Source organism: Motacilla alba, chromosome 1 (assembly GCF_015832195.1).
Source record: "Motacilla alba alba isolate MOTALB_02 chromosome 1, Motacilla_alba_V1.0_pri, whole genome shotgun sequence".
Classification (NCBI taxonomy): domain Eukaryota; kingdom Metazoa; phylum Chordata; class Aves; order Passeriformes; family Motacillidae; genus Motacilla; species Motacilla alba.
In genome coordinates, this window is record NC_052016.1 from 29,922,322 (window position 1) to 29,940,242 (window position 17,921).

Consider the following 17,921-nt stretch of genomic DNA (forward strand, 5'->3'; position numbering starts at 1 on the left):
CCTGCCCTGCCCTTCCCTGGTGGAAGCAAGGGCCAAGGGAATATATTTGCCCTGTGTGATCCTTATTGCACTGTTTGGTACCGATTTTGCCCAAACTGTGGTTCTGACTGGTGCAGAACATGTAAGGCATTGCTGCCTGTGTTGCCCATGTAGCCAAACAAAGCAGCTCGTAGGTGAGGACTGTGCTTGGCTCCAGGGAAAGTGGGGAGGGAACCCCTTCTCATCCTTGTTTGCACACAGGAGGCCAGCACAGCTACCACTGGCCTGGTACTAATCAGCTGCCCTCTTTCTAACAAGGCACTGCCTCCTAATTGCACCCTATTGCTCAATGACATTTATATCCTGGTGTTGCTTTCTTAGTAACTTTGGAAGTTTAATGCATGATGACTAAAAATTAAATTCGTTTATTGTCTATCAAGGAGAGTTCACTTTTGTCCTTATTCCAAAGTTTATCAAACATGGTTCATCTACCCAGTGGGCCACTTAATGCAGGTTCCCCTCTTCAGGTGACTTGTGCTTGTAGCCATTGTCTCCAGTGTGACATGCCTGTATCCAACAAAACTGACTGTGACATTCTCCCGTACTAGAAATGTTATTTGCCACAGATGATCTCCTTCATAACCAACAATTAATTCAATAATACAGTTCATTAAAGGCCTCTAAAACAGACAAATGAAAAATCAAAACATTACAATTGAAAAAGTTAGAAGTTTTAAAACCCTATATATGTTAATTGCATTAAAGCCTCTCTGTATTCCCATGTGAAATATAATAGACTATTAAAAAGGCTAAAGAGAACTTGTGACTATAGGTAGAGGAACCAGCTAGGAAAAAAAAATGCATTAAAGGAAAAAAATTGTGCCACTCAGTTTGAGCATATTGTCTCTACAGTTGCTAAACGCTCCTTTTAGAGACTGACCTAATAAATCTTTACATATTAATAAGGGAAAACTCAATCCTGATGGTGTGTAAGGGCTGTTGGATACAGTTTCATATGTCAGTTTTCTCCATGCTCAAGGATTTTCTGATTTTGGTTCCGTCCTACTGAATATAACATTCAGTGTCAAAGGTCTGAATATAAGAGCAGACCTTTGATCTAGTTACCCCAAATTTTGTACGAAGGACAAAATCCACAAGGGACAAGACTTGGCCATATCAATCTTCTTGAAAGAGTGGATATTTTATAGCTGCTGCAGTACCTAGTCGAAGTTTGCATCCTTTAACTTATTCCAAATTGATATTAACAGGAGCTCTGTGACTTTCTGTACTTCTTTCCTGTTTCACAAGAGCAATGACTTTCAGAATATTCATCTTATTCCAGTCAGGAACAGTTGTAGAGGTTTTTCAAGGCAGACAAATGAGTCAGCCACTTGTTCCAAATAAATGAAACTGGTGTTCCAAGTTTCGTAGACAGCTTTAAAAACTACATACAGAAATTCAGCTGCTTAATCTATTATGTTCTACATCTCACATTTAAGAGGACACAAAATCACTTGCATTTTTTTCCAGATGTAGGCTGTCCACAGCCACCTCATTTTGTCTCTGCTTTTAACACACACACTGGCCACCATGCTCATGCCATTTCTAAGAACACGGGTATCACTCTTCAGAGCAAAGAGAAACTGCTGAGGTTCCCAGACTGCCATAGATATCCTAAATAATAGTGAACCATATGTCCTAATATCTGTGATTGTATTAGCCCGCTGGTTTAACAAGGATGTTAATATTTTGCTTTCTGAGGAGAAATGTTGTAAACCTCAATTAATATATTCATTACAAAAAGGGCATGAATTACAGCTTTAACTGTGCAGTAAAACAGAACATCTGCATGAATAAATAATTATAAGGAGATATCTAAAACTATAAAAATAACTTCTTTACTGCAAACCTTGCCTTAACAAGAAACATAACTCCTTCTTCCCTCAAGAAATCTGAATACACTGACTCATGTCTTTGTTTAAGTGTCGAGGTAAATTTGTTCTTTTATAACATGTAGTAGTTTAGCTTTGAACTTCTGAGTTTTGGAAAAGGCAGAGTGGAAAAATGTTTTCATAGGAGAGGAGTGCACATTCCAGAGCTGTCGACTGTTACTCGTTTATGAGGCAGGGGAAAAACTACTTTGGTTTTAGGCTTTGGTTGATGCAATTTGTTGTCTGGTATTTTGTGATAAACCAGAGCTTACACTGTACACTGAAGTATTTCCTTTTTCTCTCTCATCTTTCCAGCTTTTGGTTGTTTAAAATTCTGACCAAGCTTGAAACTGTCTGCTGTTGAGGAGAGAAAAAGTAGTTGTGTACTACTAGAAAGAATGATTCTTTATAATATACAAAGTTGTCCAGTGAGAAAATAACACAGTTTTCTGTGAATTACAGAACTGCACCAAAACATAGTGGAGGAACGCAGATGATATTACCCATAAAAACAGAACAAACCAAAATATGAGCCATTCATGGTGCCTTTGTAACCTGAGCAACAGTTTTAAACACAATTTTCCCTGGCTGTTTCATGTTTATTTCATGTATTAATGTCTGGTTATGTCAAAAATTTTGAAATAAGAGAATAAAATAAACTCTCAGTGGCTTATTTGTTCAAGTCAAAAATATCTTTTTGCTCTCCTGCCTTTTTGAAGGCTATTAACAAACATTCTTTCTTCCTTCTCTTTCTAGAAAAGAAAATGCAGATTGTCAGAATCCTTCAAATTTGATACTCAGCACTGTTATGATCTCTTCATTACTGGATGTGGCATCTGGATATCAGAATTGATATAGTGAAGTACTCCTCTATTAAACTGAGGTAATTTTCTGACATAATTAATGAAAAAGTCTAATGCTGAAACAATGCTGTTAACATGCCTAAGTCCCATTTCCTAAGAAAAACTGTTGCCATCAAAAAGGATCTATCTTGTCAAAAATCTTCAGATGATGTAGGCACAGTGTGTTACAGGTACATGCAGCTGAGGATGCAGACAAGAAGGCACTCAGCTGCAGAATTGTAGTAAAAAAATACAACCTAAGCAGGTGGCTCTGAGGCTTGCCCATAAGCATGCAGAGATATAATTAACTTCAGAACCAAGTTATGTAAAGAAGATTTTCAGAAAGTATCTTTTCCTTTCCTGGCACACCAGTAATCAAGATACTGTCAGTTTTAACATATTCCAAACTGATATCTCATTCGATGAGGTTTGGTATTAACAGGAGCTCTGTGACTTTCTGTACTAATACATAGGGTACTAATAGTTCTGTATCCTAATAGCATTGCACAACATTCATAGTATATTAACATGAATCCTGAAGAATTAAATGGGTTGTCATAAGATCACCACTCCAGACAAAAGGAAATAAAATGCAGAGCTAGGAGCACAGAAAGATCAGCTAGAGGATAGATATATCTAACAAAGCGGCTCAGGCTCCATGTTTGCTTTCAAAATACTGAAATTCCAGTAAAAAACAGTAACCAACATGGAACATAGTTATTTGAGGTCATTTAAAGCCTGTCTATTAAGCAAATGATACTCCAGTTTTATTTTTTTTCCAAGGCTTCATATTTCTTATATATTTTCAGCAATTTTTGTCCTGTCTGTCTCCTAAACCAGCACTTAGGACTGCTGAGAAATTGTTTGCTTAAAGCCAGAACTCTGATTTCAATACCTTTCTGTTATTAATATTTCTGTTACTAATATTCCTTAAGTTACATTTCAGCTTCCAATCAATGTTTGCTGCACCAGTTTCTCTTTTGATGTGAGTCCACTGTACAGTACCTTGGATCTCAGCTAGAATGCACACCATGTCATATGAACAGTAAAAAACAATATAGCTCAACTTCCCCAAAGTAGGTTGAATCAAGAGTTTTAAGGATAATCAAAACCATATTTTTACCAGCAAGCAGAGCCAGTAAGTCATTCAAGCTATACAAATATATTTATTTCCACATTGCACTTCATTAGAAAAAGAATCTCACACCCAGGAACACAAAAATTCAGAATATTGAATAACTGTGGATCAAAAAAAATGGAAGAATACGAGGGTCTTTGCATGAGAAGTGCATCATAAAAGGGATTCCATTAAAACAAGGTGATTCCTCAGACTTTGTGTAAAATTTTTTGTGCCTTTCTTAGCAGACATTGGAAAATTTGAAGGACTTTGTACAGAGCATTATTACTTACAGAAGAATTTATTACTTGTATTCTTTAGGTGAAACTTAGGTATGAATTGATATACAAATACATGCAAGTATGGAAGTGCATGTATGTTTCCAGCAAAGCCTGTCGCTGAATACTTAAGACCACCTGATAGTCTGTGGTAATGTCAATAGATAGGTGCCAGTTAATTTGATATCTTATGTCTGCAAGTTATTCTACATGTGAGAATACATCTGTGTAAATGCAACAGTATGTTTCTTCTAAATGTTTATGTGCAAGTCTTTACAGTGCTTGTTTCTAGACCAAATCTGAATTTGGACTGAATTTTGAGAGCAGAATCTATGTATTTGTACAGTTTCTTTCATGTTTATTTTTATTTTAAATACTGGCTTTCTTTTCACTGCTAACTACAAAGACTGATTTATCAATACAAGTGGAAGTTACCTGAATAGCGGCCAACATAGAACAAAGTCAATAGCAGCAGTTCATGGCCTTCTTTAGTTTGTTGTGGTTTTTTTAATGCTCAGAGCTCATACAGGCAAGAAACTATTTCCTATACTGGAGATGGAAATACTGCTCAACCCCTTGTAGAATAGAAAGCTAAGAAATTAAATTTAAATTATTTAGTCAAAAATAAACACTTTCCTTATCTCAGAAAGGTAGCACTGCCCAATTCAGCCAACTTGTGGCTACCTGAAAAAATGAATAATTTTATCACCTATGCCTGAAATCACATATTTTTAAGTTGTTCTAACCACAGTGTAGGCATAGCTTAACTGAATGATCTCACCTTGCAGAATTATTTCCCACATTCCTTTGTTACTCCAATAATGTAAAAAAATTCAGGAACTGGAAAGTCATATGATCCATAGAAAAGAGAATATTGTGGTTTCTAAGAAAAATATTTATTACCAAGTAAGCTTTTTTGATTTATTAAATGATAGCTTCCCATCATAGTGGTTTTTGATATGGTGTTTGAAACCACAATGATTGTGCAAAGCCAGCACCTTATTTGTTTAAAGGCACTCGTGTTTTTCTTAATAGAAGTATCAGTTCATGACAATGCCAGGTTCATAGAAGCTCGTCCAGGAATAAATTTTTGACAAATTATTTTTTTCCTTGAGTGTCCATTAAGCCAGGGCAGGCACGGTGTCCCAGTGCTAGTCTTCTAACATTAGATTTATAGAATGTTATAATTAACAACAGGTGATGGGCAGCACTATGTGCACAGCAAGCAACGTGAAAAGACTGGCAGCTAATAGCCACTTGTGAATCATCAAAGCTTTTCCCTGGATAAACTCAGTAGTAAACCTGATAGGTCTTCTGGCAGTTGTTTTGGGTTGGGTTTTTTGTTTGGTTTGGTTTGTTTGCTTAGGTTGTTCTTTTATTCCAACACCACCCTTGATCTTTTTTCGTATCAAAGATTAGGGACCATCTGTCTGTTTTTACAGTGGTGGAGCTTTTCCACTTCTGTGTTTACTATCTATAAAGAGACAAATTATGCTTCCCTACTCACAGAGTACTTCTTAGAGGATTACAGACAAGTCTACGCAAAATTTTGAAACTATGCAGATTTTTAAGAGACACTTGTGTCTCTATTATTCCAGCTCTTTCCAACTTGTGTTCTGTACAAATAACAGGGAAAAAAAAGGTTCAAAACACATACAACCTCCACTGGAATTTTAAGCAAAGCTGTTCTTCAGCTTAGGGCTAAAAATAAGGAAGAAAGACACTGAAACACATGAACTGGCAAAACAAAAATATGTCCCAAATGAATTTTCCTTTACATTGCTAAACAAATACCTTTTTTCTTCTTGAGTTCTGGGAATATAAACAAGGCAAGGTATGTTGGAAAAGGCAATGACTTTGTTTAACCAAGTGAAGGACACGCATCCCAAATCTACCAACAGATCTAACTTTTATGTATAATTCTCAATGTACTAACCTGATGTGACCATGTTACTCATGAGTTAATTATATGTTGTAACATATTGATTGCAACACAGGAGTACTTTATTTTAATTAGAAAAACACATCTGTTTTGGATAGTCTACTGTATATTCTTATGGACACTAGTAAATACTTTAAATGCACTAACTAGTAGAAAGATATAAAAAATAAATACTTAAAAAGAAAAAATACTTAAAAGAAGAAATATTTAACAGGAAAAAAAAAGTCAGTATTCGTGCCGTAGAAAGGATTGGAGATTTTTCATAGATATCGTGCTAATGCTAATAGTCCATGATTTCCTCTTCAAATAACTCTTATACATTAATTTATGCTGAAGCTCTTTTAGTGTGTTTCTCCCCTCCTTTCATCCTCCCCACCTCAAAATACACTTGAAACAGTAACCTTAAAGTTCTGAGCACTAGTATATTAGAGAGCAATTAGTATTATTTTAGATTTATATTACCAGGTTGCCAACAGGATCACATGGCACAGTGCTGAATTTGTCCTGCCTGCAACAGAGTTTGCACTTCATTAAAATTCACACAGCAGTGCTTATCTATAGCTGAGACAAAACATGGCCCAGGGGAACACTTGTTACTCTGGGTAATTAATCAGAGGTGATGGGAAATTTTTCTTAGTGTTCCTGATAATCTCTAGGGCATCATCCAACTGTGAAATTTTGGCATTACTGAAGTGGAAAGCAAATTTCATCGGTAACTAGAACAGGCCAAGACATTTCTCACAAAGTCACTTCACGACCTGGTGTCATCTGGCAAAGTTTCTTTCTCAGTACAGTCTTTTTTCAGATCTGGAGCAGCAGTTCATTCCTGTTGAATATTTCACATGCATACATTAAAAGTCCCTTCTTTTGGCAATCATAAGCATATTTTAAGAAAGGTTCTGCACATTCTTTAGTGCAAATACATTTTTAAAGGGCTTGAATCTATACTCAAAAAAAGTCTGTCAGCTCAGTATACTTGCAATCACATCCTCAATAGGAAATTCATGATTTCACATGGGCAGGGAGAAAATACATAAGACTGTCAAATGCTTGAAGATTCAAGCACATAGCTTGACACAGCTGGAAAACTTCCCCTTTCTAGAGTGAGGCTTAAAGGTAATTTTTTAATTAGAAAAAGAAGAATCATTCCCTCCATCAGATGCTCAAACCTTAAGTTGTGTTACTGAAAAAATAAAACCTTAAAAAAATAAAACCCAAACCAATAGCATCTTATTGTTGTGGTTGCTAGGCATAGGTTTTCAAATTCATTTATGCTGAGACCAAACAGAAGTGTGTTGTTCTTACTGAAGTGCTTCAGGATAGCTAAACTTCTAGTGCATAAAATAAGAAGGAAGTTTAAAAAGATTGAAAATATTTTCAGTTCAAAAGAAGAATCTTCCCCAACCCAAAGGACTATTCAAACATCAGTCTGGTCTCTTAGAAAAAGCTCCATTATTTCAATAAGTGTTAGACAGAGCTGCAACTGACTCAGCCATTTTATTGCCATTTAGCTCTTCCAGGTACAACTTTATTATTACCGACTGTAAATGATGCACTAACATTTATTTAATATTTTTATAAACTATTCATTAGTTTAGCCCTTCTTGTCCTAAACCTAAAGATTTTTTTCCAGCTATATTTAAAACGTTATTTCAAGAGTTATAATACACACAAAATAATTGAATCATAAACAGCTATGGTATATAGGACAGAAGTTTACAGGCTAAATTTAAATTGACTGATACTTAGGTGTTTCTGCAACATAGAGAACTGCTGAACACATACTGATGGACAGATTTATTGAAGCTCACAAAGAGAGCTAGCTGCAAGCTTCCTATTTCTTTTTTTGACTGACCCCTGGCTTACAGTCAGTTTTTTTCTGATTAAGAATATACTGTGTTACTGCTGGATGCTCTTGTTTTGAGTGTGTTGTACAAACTTTACTGTGACAGGAGCTAAATAAAAGCCCATTCTCTCAAATTACTAAACAGCATAATGAATTCTAGCATGGACATTTCAAAAAAGTGTCTCATTGTGATGATTAATACAAGCTCTCCATAATAGATTCACAAAGAGATTAACGATTTTATGAGTTTAGTAAAAGTAACTGGCTCTCAGCATTAATTGCCGCCTTTATAGTCTATCCTAAACAAGTCATCATAATGCCTTGGATCCAAAAGAGAATCAGTTCTCTTCGTAACGCGTAGATACTTAGATGGATGTAGCTTCTTGATACTATTTCTTGTAAATGAAAGGTCATGCTGGTATTGTGCTTTTAGAATGAGCTACATGTCACTGATTGAGTAAATTATGAAACAAGACATTTCTGGGGTCAGGGTACCACGCATGCCAAGGTCTGCTTTTCAAGTGCAGGACCTGGATGCAAAATCTGTATGCACACTCATGAGGCACATTCCTTTCCCTGAATACTTCAATGATCAGCAGCAAGGTCACCCACTGCTTGTGTAAGTCTGAGTACAATTTCTGTGTGTCTCAGTTTCTTAGTGTGAAAACATGTTGGTGATACACTCCTTAATATACGAGTTAGGATGGTAAAATGGTTAGTGTTTGTGAAGTTGCATGTTGAAATCTGCTTAGCTCACCTCCCTGAACTCAAGGATAGAGCTATATGAATTCTGTCTTAAAGAACTTACAGTCTTGCTGTTTGAGACATCCACATTGCTTAGATAAGCAATAAGATAAGGTTCAGCTTAACCTGCTGAGCTTGAGATCTGATTCAGCTATCTCAGTCTGTGAATGGCTGGAGTTGGAGCAATGTATACATTTCATACCAGGGACAGAATTAAGTATCTCCCTGATACTCTGTTTTATATCTATGCGAATGTACATGTGCTTATATATAGAATTTTCTTAATGGGGAGCTAAAATCACAAGTCACATAGAAACAATACAAACTACACCAAATTTGGACTACAGAAATAAGGGAAAAGTAAGATGAAGGCTCTTTGCACAAATAAATTACCTTAAACCTTGTAGGTGAACAGCACAACAAAACCTGTAAAATTTCCAATTCAGCAAAAATATCCTTTCTATTTCTGTTCCCTTAATAAATGAATGAATATTACCAAGCCTGCTAGAGACAAATAGGTGGTGTAAGCTTGTCATGCTAATATCCATAAAGATACTAGGGCACTTGGTGTCATTGTATCAGGAAAAAATCTGTGAAAGAAGGAGAAGAAAGGAAATTCAATGTCTCTTCAAAGATTGTTATGCAAACTTTACAGATTTACTTGCACAGAATTACTCATATCACACCACCAAACAGTTGAGTATGACTGCCCCCAAAACTCTGCAGATAAACCCTGTAGAAACAAGCTGTGTCTATATATATTTGCCTGAGTTTAGTACTACATCTAGCTACAAATTTTGAAAGTCAGTTAAAGAATATGCTGCACCTCAGACCTGATAGATTAAAATAAATAATTAATAATATAATTTCTTTCAAAATAAGTAATTCCCAAATTAGAATATTTTGGAAATTAGTTGGAAAAGAGCAGCTAAAGAAATGTGGATTATTCACAGACTTAGACAAGATGGAAAACAATTAGATCATCCATCCCATTTTCCTGCCAATGCAATATTGTTCCCTGCTGTACATTTTCTAACACTTAGTTTTTGAAGTCTCTTGGGAAGGGAGATTCCAGCATTTCCTTTGGACACCTAGTGGCACATTGTCAGGCAGGTTTATCCTCCCTCTCTTCAATCAAGCATTTCCTGTCTCTTCTTACTTCATCTTGCACTCAAGAATTCTTCCTCCTCCTTAGTGCCAGAGCCTTTCAGGAATCCAGAAGGGACACTCTGCCTACACAGGAACAGATATTCCCAGAACAGGATATTTCACAGTATGGAAACCTGTAGCAGACAATTTTAGGAGAACATTCTAGTAGACTCCTTTTGCTGGTCCTTGTGTGCTGGGCAGGATGCATCTGAAAGGTGCTTAACCACCTTGGAACATTTTCAATTCTTCAGTATGAATTTTGGGGAGAAAATCTGTTGAAACCAAAGGTTTACTGCCTCAGATCAGGTTAGAAGGAATGCTGAATGAAAATCCTGCAGTGAAAAATAAGTACTATGTCACTAGTTATTTGCCCCTTTAAATAAAGGAACATAAGAAAGAGGTCTGAATAAAGCAGAAAAATACAGAGAAAAACATTGGCCCAGTGGAGACTGAATACAAACCCATCTGTGCTGGATGGATGTGCTCAGGAGAACATCACATATAGGTACAATATTCATAGTCATGCTACAAACACAGTAGCCCACAGTAACTCATTCCAAGCATTTCTCTTACTGACAGAGTAGTTGTGGAAAAAGATTTATTACCACTCAGCAGGCTGTGTGCAGACTCAGCATCGTGAAAGCGTGGCGCGTGTTGGTGAAGAGATCCCTCTGCAGTTCCTACAAAAGCTGGTAGTTCCTAGGGAACCCCAGGTCAAATATGGTCTAAAGGTTTTAGACATCTGAAGAGTCAGGTCAAGACAGGAATTTAAGCAGGGTTTAAGCTGAGTGGAAATGTTCAGCTTGTCAGATTGATGATACAGCGTTTTAACCTGAGCAGTCCAAGTCTGCTACCTTGATGACAGCATTGTACTACAGGTCATGATAAATGTCATTCTTGAGCTAGAGGTTTAGCTTTGTCTTGAAAAAGCCTTGCCAGAGTACTTGAGGATATTTTCTGAGAACAACAAGAAATGTTAAATATCTTTTTGTTCTTCAGATTTGAGCAGGTGGACTTCATAGTCATTGGTCTTGCAAAACAGTTTGCAGCAGGGAAGGATTAAGTTTCCATTATCTAACTCAAAAGACTGGCCAAATATAAAACAAAAATGATGAAAGAATTTGGTTGTAATTTAGTCTGGGTCTTTGAAGGGATAGAAATATTCTTGGATGTGTCCTTTGTTTTGACACATTTATGCTGCTTACAAACGGAAGGGCAAAGTTGGAGTATTATTTCCTCCAAACTGTCTCAGCCCCACTTTGTTCTAGTATCTCTGACAGATTCCCTTTGACAGTGAATGAACTTTCTCTTTTAATATAATTGTTCTTGAAGGTGTTTCAAGCATCCAAAAGAGAAAAGGAAATAGTTCTACAAGTAATTTGTGGAAATCTGGGCAGTATCTATAACTTGTAACTTATACAAGGCAATGTAATTTTAATAAATCTTTTGCTGCTCTTTTAGTAAAAAAAAAAAAAAAATAGAGATAGAAAAGCTGCATAAGTACCTTATTTCACTTAAAATTCAGAGAGCTGAATTAGTGTCTTTTATGTTTTACTGAAACTGTCTTGGTTGCTGCTACTTCAGCATCAATTTCAGGAATGAAAGCTAACTAGTGAGAATAAAGACAAGAACATGTGGAGTGGAAAAAAAAACCAGGCTAATAATTAGATCTTTACATACTTCATTTGAAGAACTGTAAGAGCATTCAAAAAGGAGAAAAGCAGAACAAAAGTCCTGTGAAGTGCAAGATTTTTGTCCTGAATTACCAAAAATTGGATGATCATCAACTGACATTCAATTTCTATTTTAACACATAGGTCAGCCTTAAAAAGGGGGCTTTTTAAATTTTGATGTAAGTAGAAAAAAATATACTTGTTTTGAAAAGAGGGGAAAAAATAATTTAGAGTGTTTTGCAGTGCTGAATTATTACTTAGGAACACAGTAACCATTGGTCCCACGAGCACACAATGCTACTTACTTCCGTGATGCACTCCCTGGGAGGGGGGCAGTGAAGCTCCATCAGGCACACCTTTGCAGCTTCATTTGGTGGTAAATTTGGGGTTTCAATTAATTATTTCCTAGTAAACTGTGGAAAGGCAGTTCCGGGGAAAGCAATAGAAAACTTGTCCCATTTTAGTGCGCAAGCTTCACCCGTGCCACAGAATGTTTTTGACAGCAAATGATGAGGTATCCTAAACTAAATTTTAATCTGTACCCTGACAGGAGGTGAAGTGAAGAACAACCATCCGCCTCTAGTGAAGGCTGTGTTTATGGACAGGATTGCAGCTTGGGCAAGCCTCCTCCTGTTAGGGCTCGAGGTAGTACCTTCAGGGCAGAGACAGCACAGTAACACTGCAAAGACCTTAAGATCAGCTCAATATTTGTGGTGAGATTAAAAAAAGAAAAAATACCTTCTATTGAGTCAACAGTCACAGGAACTGTGAAAAAGAAAAAAGGAGCAACTTAGACCTATGCCTGGAATTTACCATCTGTAGTATTTCCAGCTATTCAATCAAATGCACAGTTAGTCAAAAAACTTAGTAAAAGAAGCACTGAAGAATCAGAGGGAAGAGAAATCTGAATCACAGGCTTTTTCTTCTATACAAGCAGCAAAACATTCAGTATTTGCCAGCACTTGTATGAGGTCTATAAAATCAAAAAGAGAAGGAATTTTAGGTACTTGCACAACTTCCACTCCCACCCACAAAAAGCAAAAGCTTATTTTTTTCCTAATTCACAGAAATCAAAGAACTTGTGTATCTACAAATTTAGGAATTTGTCATCAGAAAAACTAGCAAAAAAGTAAAACCCAAAAGCCCAAATACCCCACAGAAATACCCCAGATGCCACACATCCCCAAACATACCACAATCAGTTTGGTGGGTAAGTATGAAACAGAGAGGTAGGTGGGCAATTTAACACTAGTTAAAGCTATCTGATTTTCACCCTAGCAAAACTGGTGAAGTCTGTTTAATAAGCCATCATCTTTTAGAACACAGGAGGAACACTTCCTTGAGATGCATTTCCTGTTTTCCTCTCACTATTCTTTAGAATGGAGAGGGATGGTGCTTCCTTCTCTGGCTGGGGCAGATGGTTCCACAGCTTGAGCTACTATTTTGATAAAAGCAGAGGGGGAAAAAGAAAAAAGTGAGGGAAAAAGCTTTCTAAGTCCAAATTCCAAATAAGCTCATCAAGCATCTTCCCAAATACTTCACAACAGCTTCTAAGTTTAGTGATGGCATTGCCTTGAACCAGTCCAGTGAAGACAATGAAATCAAGTAAATACAACTAACTGTAATGTGTTTATAATATTTTTTTCACTTCTAAAATAACTTATTCCTAATGCAATTGCGTTGTTCCTGGAACGACTCACTGCAGAGACAGATTACGAACTGCTTCATTCCCTTCTCCTGCAAAAGGATCTATCTCTGTTCACCAGAAAGAACTCTTGTAAGGCAAATGACTTCTAATCCAGTTGTGGGCAGAATATTGACTCTGTATCACTACGTGTGTATGTACCACCTTACTTATTAAGCCTTGGGGATTTCACATTGAGCAGAGCAATTTAAAACCTTTGTGGCTAAGCAGTTGTCAGTATGGGTCTTCCAACAGAAGCCAGCTTGACATTAATCATTTACATTTAAGTTTCAGTTGATGTTCCATGCCATTTATTTCATGGCTGCTGCCTCATCCCAACTCCTTTAGCTGCTCTACATCTTGCAACCCAAAGCACTAGAAATACAAGTTGTGGCAAGCAGTAGAGGCCATGAAAGCTGATGAAAAGCTCACTGCTGTTTGTGCTGTCCATTGCAGCACCAGCTCAACCCACAGAGCTTGGTCAGGTATTTTAGCAATGCTGCAAAAACCACAGCCTTCCCAGCTTTGTACACAGCTACACAAACCACTGTCGCTCTTTGGGTGTGAATGATTGCTGACAGCACCCAACTGTGAGGAGTAGAGGGCAGTTTTTGATTATGGAGGTCACAGTCAAGTCCTCTAAGAAAAAATTCCAGTGACTTTAGCTCCCACACAATGCAAACATACTGACTGATAACACTCAGTCTCCCTTCTCTGTCAGATATGACACTTAAGCTCTGCCAGCCACCTAAGAGTTGCTAAAATAAATATGCAGTGCTACTAGCAGGTACTGTTTCCACTTGTTCCCACCCCCACCCCCCCTTCCCCCCAATTCATGCTGTCAAGACAGTTTCTCCAAAAGAAAAAGAAACTCTGGGTTTTTTGACAGGGAAAGAAGACCTCAAATTTGTATCTGCTGTCTTTAATTTACCAAAGCATTTACATTTACATTATGTAGTAATATTTGTCCAGTGAGTTTGACACAAGTGACAGTATTTAGTTGAACACATTCTCTGCAGAATAATTTCCCCAGATATCAGTGTGCTAGATTGTATGATGCTCAGACTCTCTCTTTGTGTTGTCCATGTGACATGAACACAGAACTCAAATCAGAGACATATTTTATCAGATACACTGCTTTCTCTTCTTTAAGGGTATTTCGAGATGCAAATTCTCTAAGAATTTACAGAAATATAAACATGCAGACCTGAACTCCAAGCCTGTTGTCACACAACTAAGTTGTTGTCTTCCTTTCCTTCCTTCCTTTTTAAACTATTTTGGTTTTAACCCATGATTTCATCTAAGTTTCACAATTGTTGTACTTTGGAGATAGGTTTCTTAAAGCAGGTTCCCACTTCCATGGCAAGGTCTACTGAACATTTCAAATTAAGGGTTCCTGTTAAGCTATATGTAAATTTTTATCTGATAGTTCACTTTAGTTTTATTGGTTTAGTAGGGGAACTGAGATTATGCTTTTCTTATGAATATCTAATAAAAAGATTCCAGTGCAGAAACACAGCTAAAGCAGAAATAAAGATGCATTCATATTTTGTAATTTATTTCTGCAGTTAATTCCTTAGCTGATTCATCTGATTTCTGACTGATTACACAGGTCACTGGACTTGCCAACACATTTTTGCTCTGAGTCACTTTGTTGCCCAACCAAAGAGAAAGGAAACAAACCTGTCTTTCTACCTCCACTGCTAAATACAAGACAGGGCAGGAAATAATTATGGAGACAACAAAAGGAGTGCAAGTACTTTTACTTTCTGTGCATAAGCACACATTTGCTCTTCCATGAAAGAAGTAATTTAATGCATAAAATTTTAGGAAATATTTCAAATCCAACAATACTTGACTGTTTAGTCCTGAATCAATTCTTCTTTATGGCACTTTAAATGTATCCTTCTGAACTAAAGGGCTTTATATTCCAAGCTAGATCCTCTAGTCCTCCATCAGATGCTAGTGGGATTCACAAACCTATCAATGTGACAATCCACCCTTCAAACTGAAGAAAATTCTGCATTTAAACCAGAACACCCTGTTACTAGATACTCGAGTAGTTTCCTATTATAAATGTAGCCAAAGCATCACACTACAACAAGTGCTTCCTGACAAAAGGCAGAAGTGCTCTTCATAATGTGATAGCGACAGATTATACAACAACTTTCACATCATTTGATGGGACACCATTCACCATTTTCTATGGATATGAAACTTTAAAAACATTAGCATTTATTTATTTCTACCCAGACTTCAGTGTGCTAAATGAAACAGACTGGTTTATTGGCATCTGTAAGACCTTAAATTTATTGAAGGGTGAATCTGTGGTAAGTTCAAATGCTAACTTAATTAGGGTGTTTACACGGGGTCTTTGCACAATGTTTATGAGATGAAGTTTGAAATAAAATCCAGATATATTCTGTTTCTGTTTTGTACCATAAAGATTGCAGTGCAGCTAGGAAACATACTTCAGTGAGTCACATCTTGGAAAAGAAAAAGATAAATGGCTAAAAATGCAATAATAGTAGGATATCTGGAAATAAACACTAACTGAGAAAGCAGATTTTTTGTAGTCCAGCTCACAATCACTTTCAGTCCATGTTCAGGATGTTGCTTCTGCTACCCAACTTAAAAAAAAGGGAGACAATCACTTCTCTTGATGACATTACATCTGTAAAAAAGGCAACAGAATTAATTGCTTTTGCTGTCCTGTATTCAGCTGAGTAAGGCTGTAGAGGTTGAGAGTCCAGGTATTTGCCATTTCAGCTGCTAGCTTATCAATAGCCCTTAACATTTAACTTCATTTCAGATCTTGGAGCTCCTTGCAAACATGAGCTAGTGCTTTGGTCTTGCAAAGACACACACCATTGTGCAAGTACCCCTGCCATGAAACAGGAATTGGGAGCAAGAATTGCATATGTACTTACAGCAGCAGAAATGGAGAGGCCAAACACCAATAATTCTGTTGGTATAATATACCTACGGGGGGGGGGTTTGCACAAAGGCATTCACTACACATAAATATCAAAGGAAGAAGGAGAAAAGGTTGCAGTAAATCATGAAAAACAATATTAAAATTAAGGCACTTGATGCGTTCGAAATCTTTCCCTTGCAATTCTAACTTTTCACTTCATCCCTGCTTTTTGGCCAGGGTAAGAGCTGTGTAGGAAGTTGCAGTCCAGTGCCTCTGTAAAGCAGAGGAGTAGGGTATGTTCTACAAGTAACTTTCTGGCAGTGTTTGGCTCCAAATGTCTCATCTTCACCTAAATACACTGCCACAGTTGAAAGTTTTTGAGTTAGGCCTACACCCTTTGTCACAAGAAACACTTACTCATGCCTTACTCGTGTCCTCTGCCTCAAAGCAGGGCTTTCTTACATGGCAGAGGTTTAACCAGAAACAGGACCAAAGTAATCTTTAACCTGAAGCAACCTTTTTTAAAAAGTGTATTACTAGAACAGCTGCTTGCTGCATGCATTGCATTTGCAAGCATGTACTGTCACCTTTTCCAAGTGACTAGGAATTTATTTTGAAGCAGAAGCAAAGGGAAAATGTCCAACAAGTCATCTGATTTATTGCAGTAACCCTCATATACATGCAGTGTTAAAGTGATCATATGGTTGGCTGTAGAAATGCTATGTAATTCAGTTCAGAGAAAAGGTTTAAAGGATTAAGTGTTACACATACGCTTTTGTAATTACATCAACATGTTAAAAAACCCAGTTTTTTAAAAAAAGTGCTAAATCACTGTATAGGATATGCAAGCTAAACCAAGAGCCTACTTTGGAGACAAAAGTGAAAAGATATATTTGCCAAGTTAGATAGCAAAAGTTTTGGCACCTCTGAAGATCTTGAATGTACACATAGGTGTGATTCAAAACAGTATACACACATTTCCAACAGCAAGATCTGCAATTCCTCACCATCCTACCAAAAATCCTAAAGGATTCTGATAGTCTCTGTACTACCTTGGCTGAGCCTGCATGTTTACTGGTGCCAGATGACATTCTGAGGGGTTTTACACTCCAGCATGGATTGCAGGATTTAATGTCCAAGAAGTCCTTAATGCTGTGTTATTTGTGAGAAGTGAAGCATGGGGGCTAACCTTTCTTTTTATTGTATTGTTTGTTTGGGGTTGGTTTTTTTTAGTCTTTGTTTGTTCTTCTAAAAAGCAATGTTTCTTTAGTATGATGTTTCCTGGTCTATCCATCTATTTCTCCCCTGAATAACTTTTAAGATTGCTGGGCAATTTGAAACTCATCCTGAAAGTCTAAAAGAAAACCATATCCTTGCACAAGTTCCTGGAAGTTGGTGGGTGAGCAATGGGTAGAGACACAACTTGGCATCTTCACAGACAGAAAGACAGACAAGATTTATCTCTTAGTCATTCAGTTTGGCCTCAGGAAACAAAGAATGCAAATCCAGGAGAAATCAAAATTCATTGATTTTGCTGCAAGTATAGCAACTTGGAAAATCGAAATCTTGCTATCTTGGGTGATACATAAACAAATCATTAGGGATCCAATCCTGCTTCCTCACTATTGATTGAGGTAGGAAGGGAACATCAGTAGAAATACAGTGAGATAATACAGTTTAGGAGCTTACTCTTGTATTCCACTTCAACACCACATCTTCCAAACATCAGCCTGTTTGGTTGGGTTCTTTTGTGTTTGTTTGTTTTAAAGTGTCACAGACAGTTCCATGTTTCAGAGTAATGAATTTTTCTTCAGGGAAT

At 37.0% G+C, this 17,921-nt stretch overlaps 1 protein-coding gene across 1 annotated transcript in view; it reads left to right on the plus strand.

Annotated features, from left to right (window-relative positions):
• Positions 1-17,921, plus strand: part of COL8A1 (collagen type VIII alpha 1 chain) — a 90,431-nt gene that overhangs the window by 16,382 nt on the left and 56,128 nt on the right. Inside the window, exon 2 of the mRNA XM_038151369.1 lies at positions 2,667-2,793. The gene's annotated coding sequence lies outside the window, so the exon portion shown is untranslated. The remainder of the gene's footprint in view (positions 1-2,666; positions 2,794-17,921) is intronic.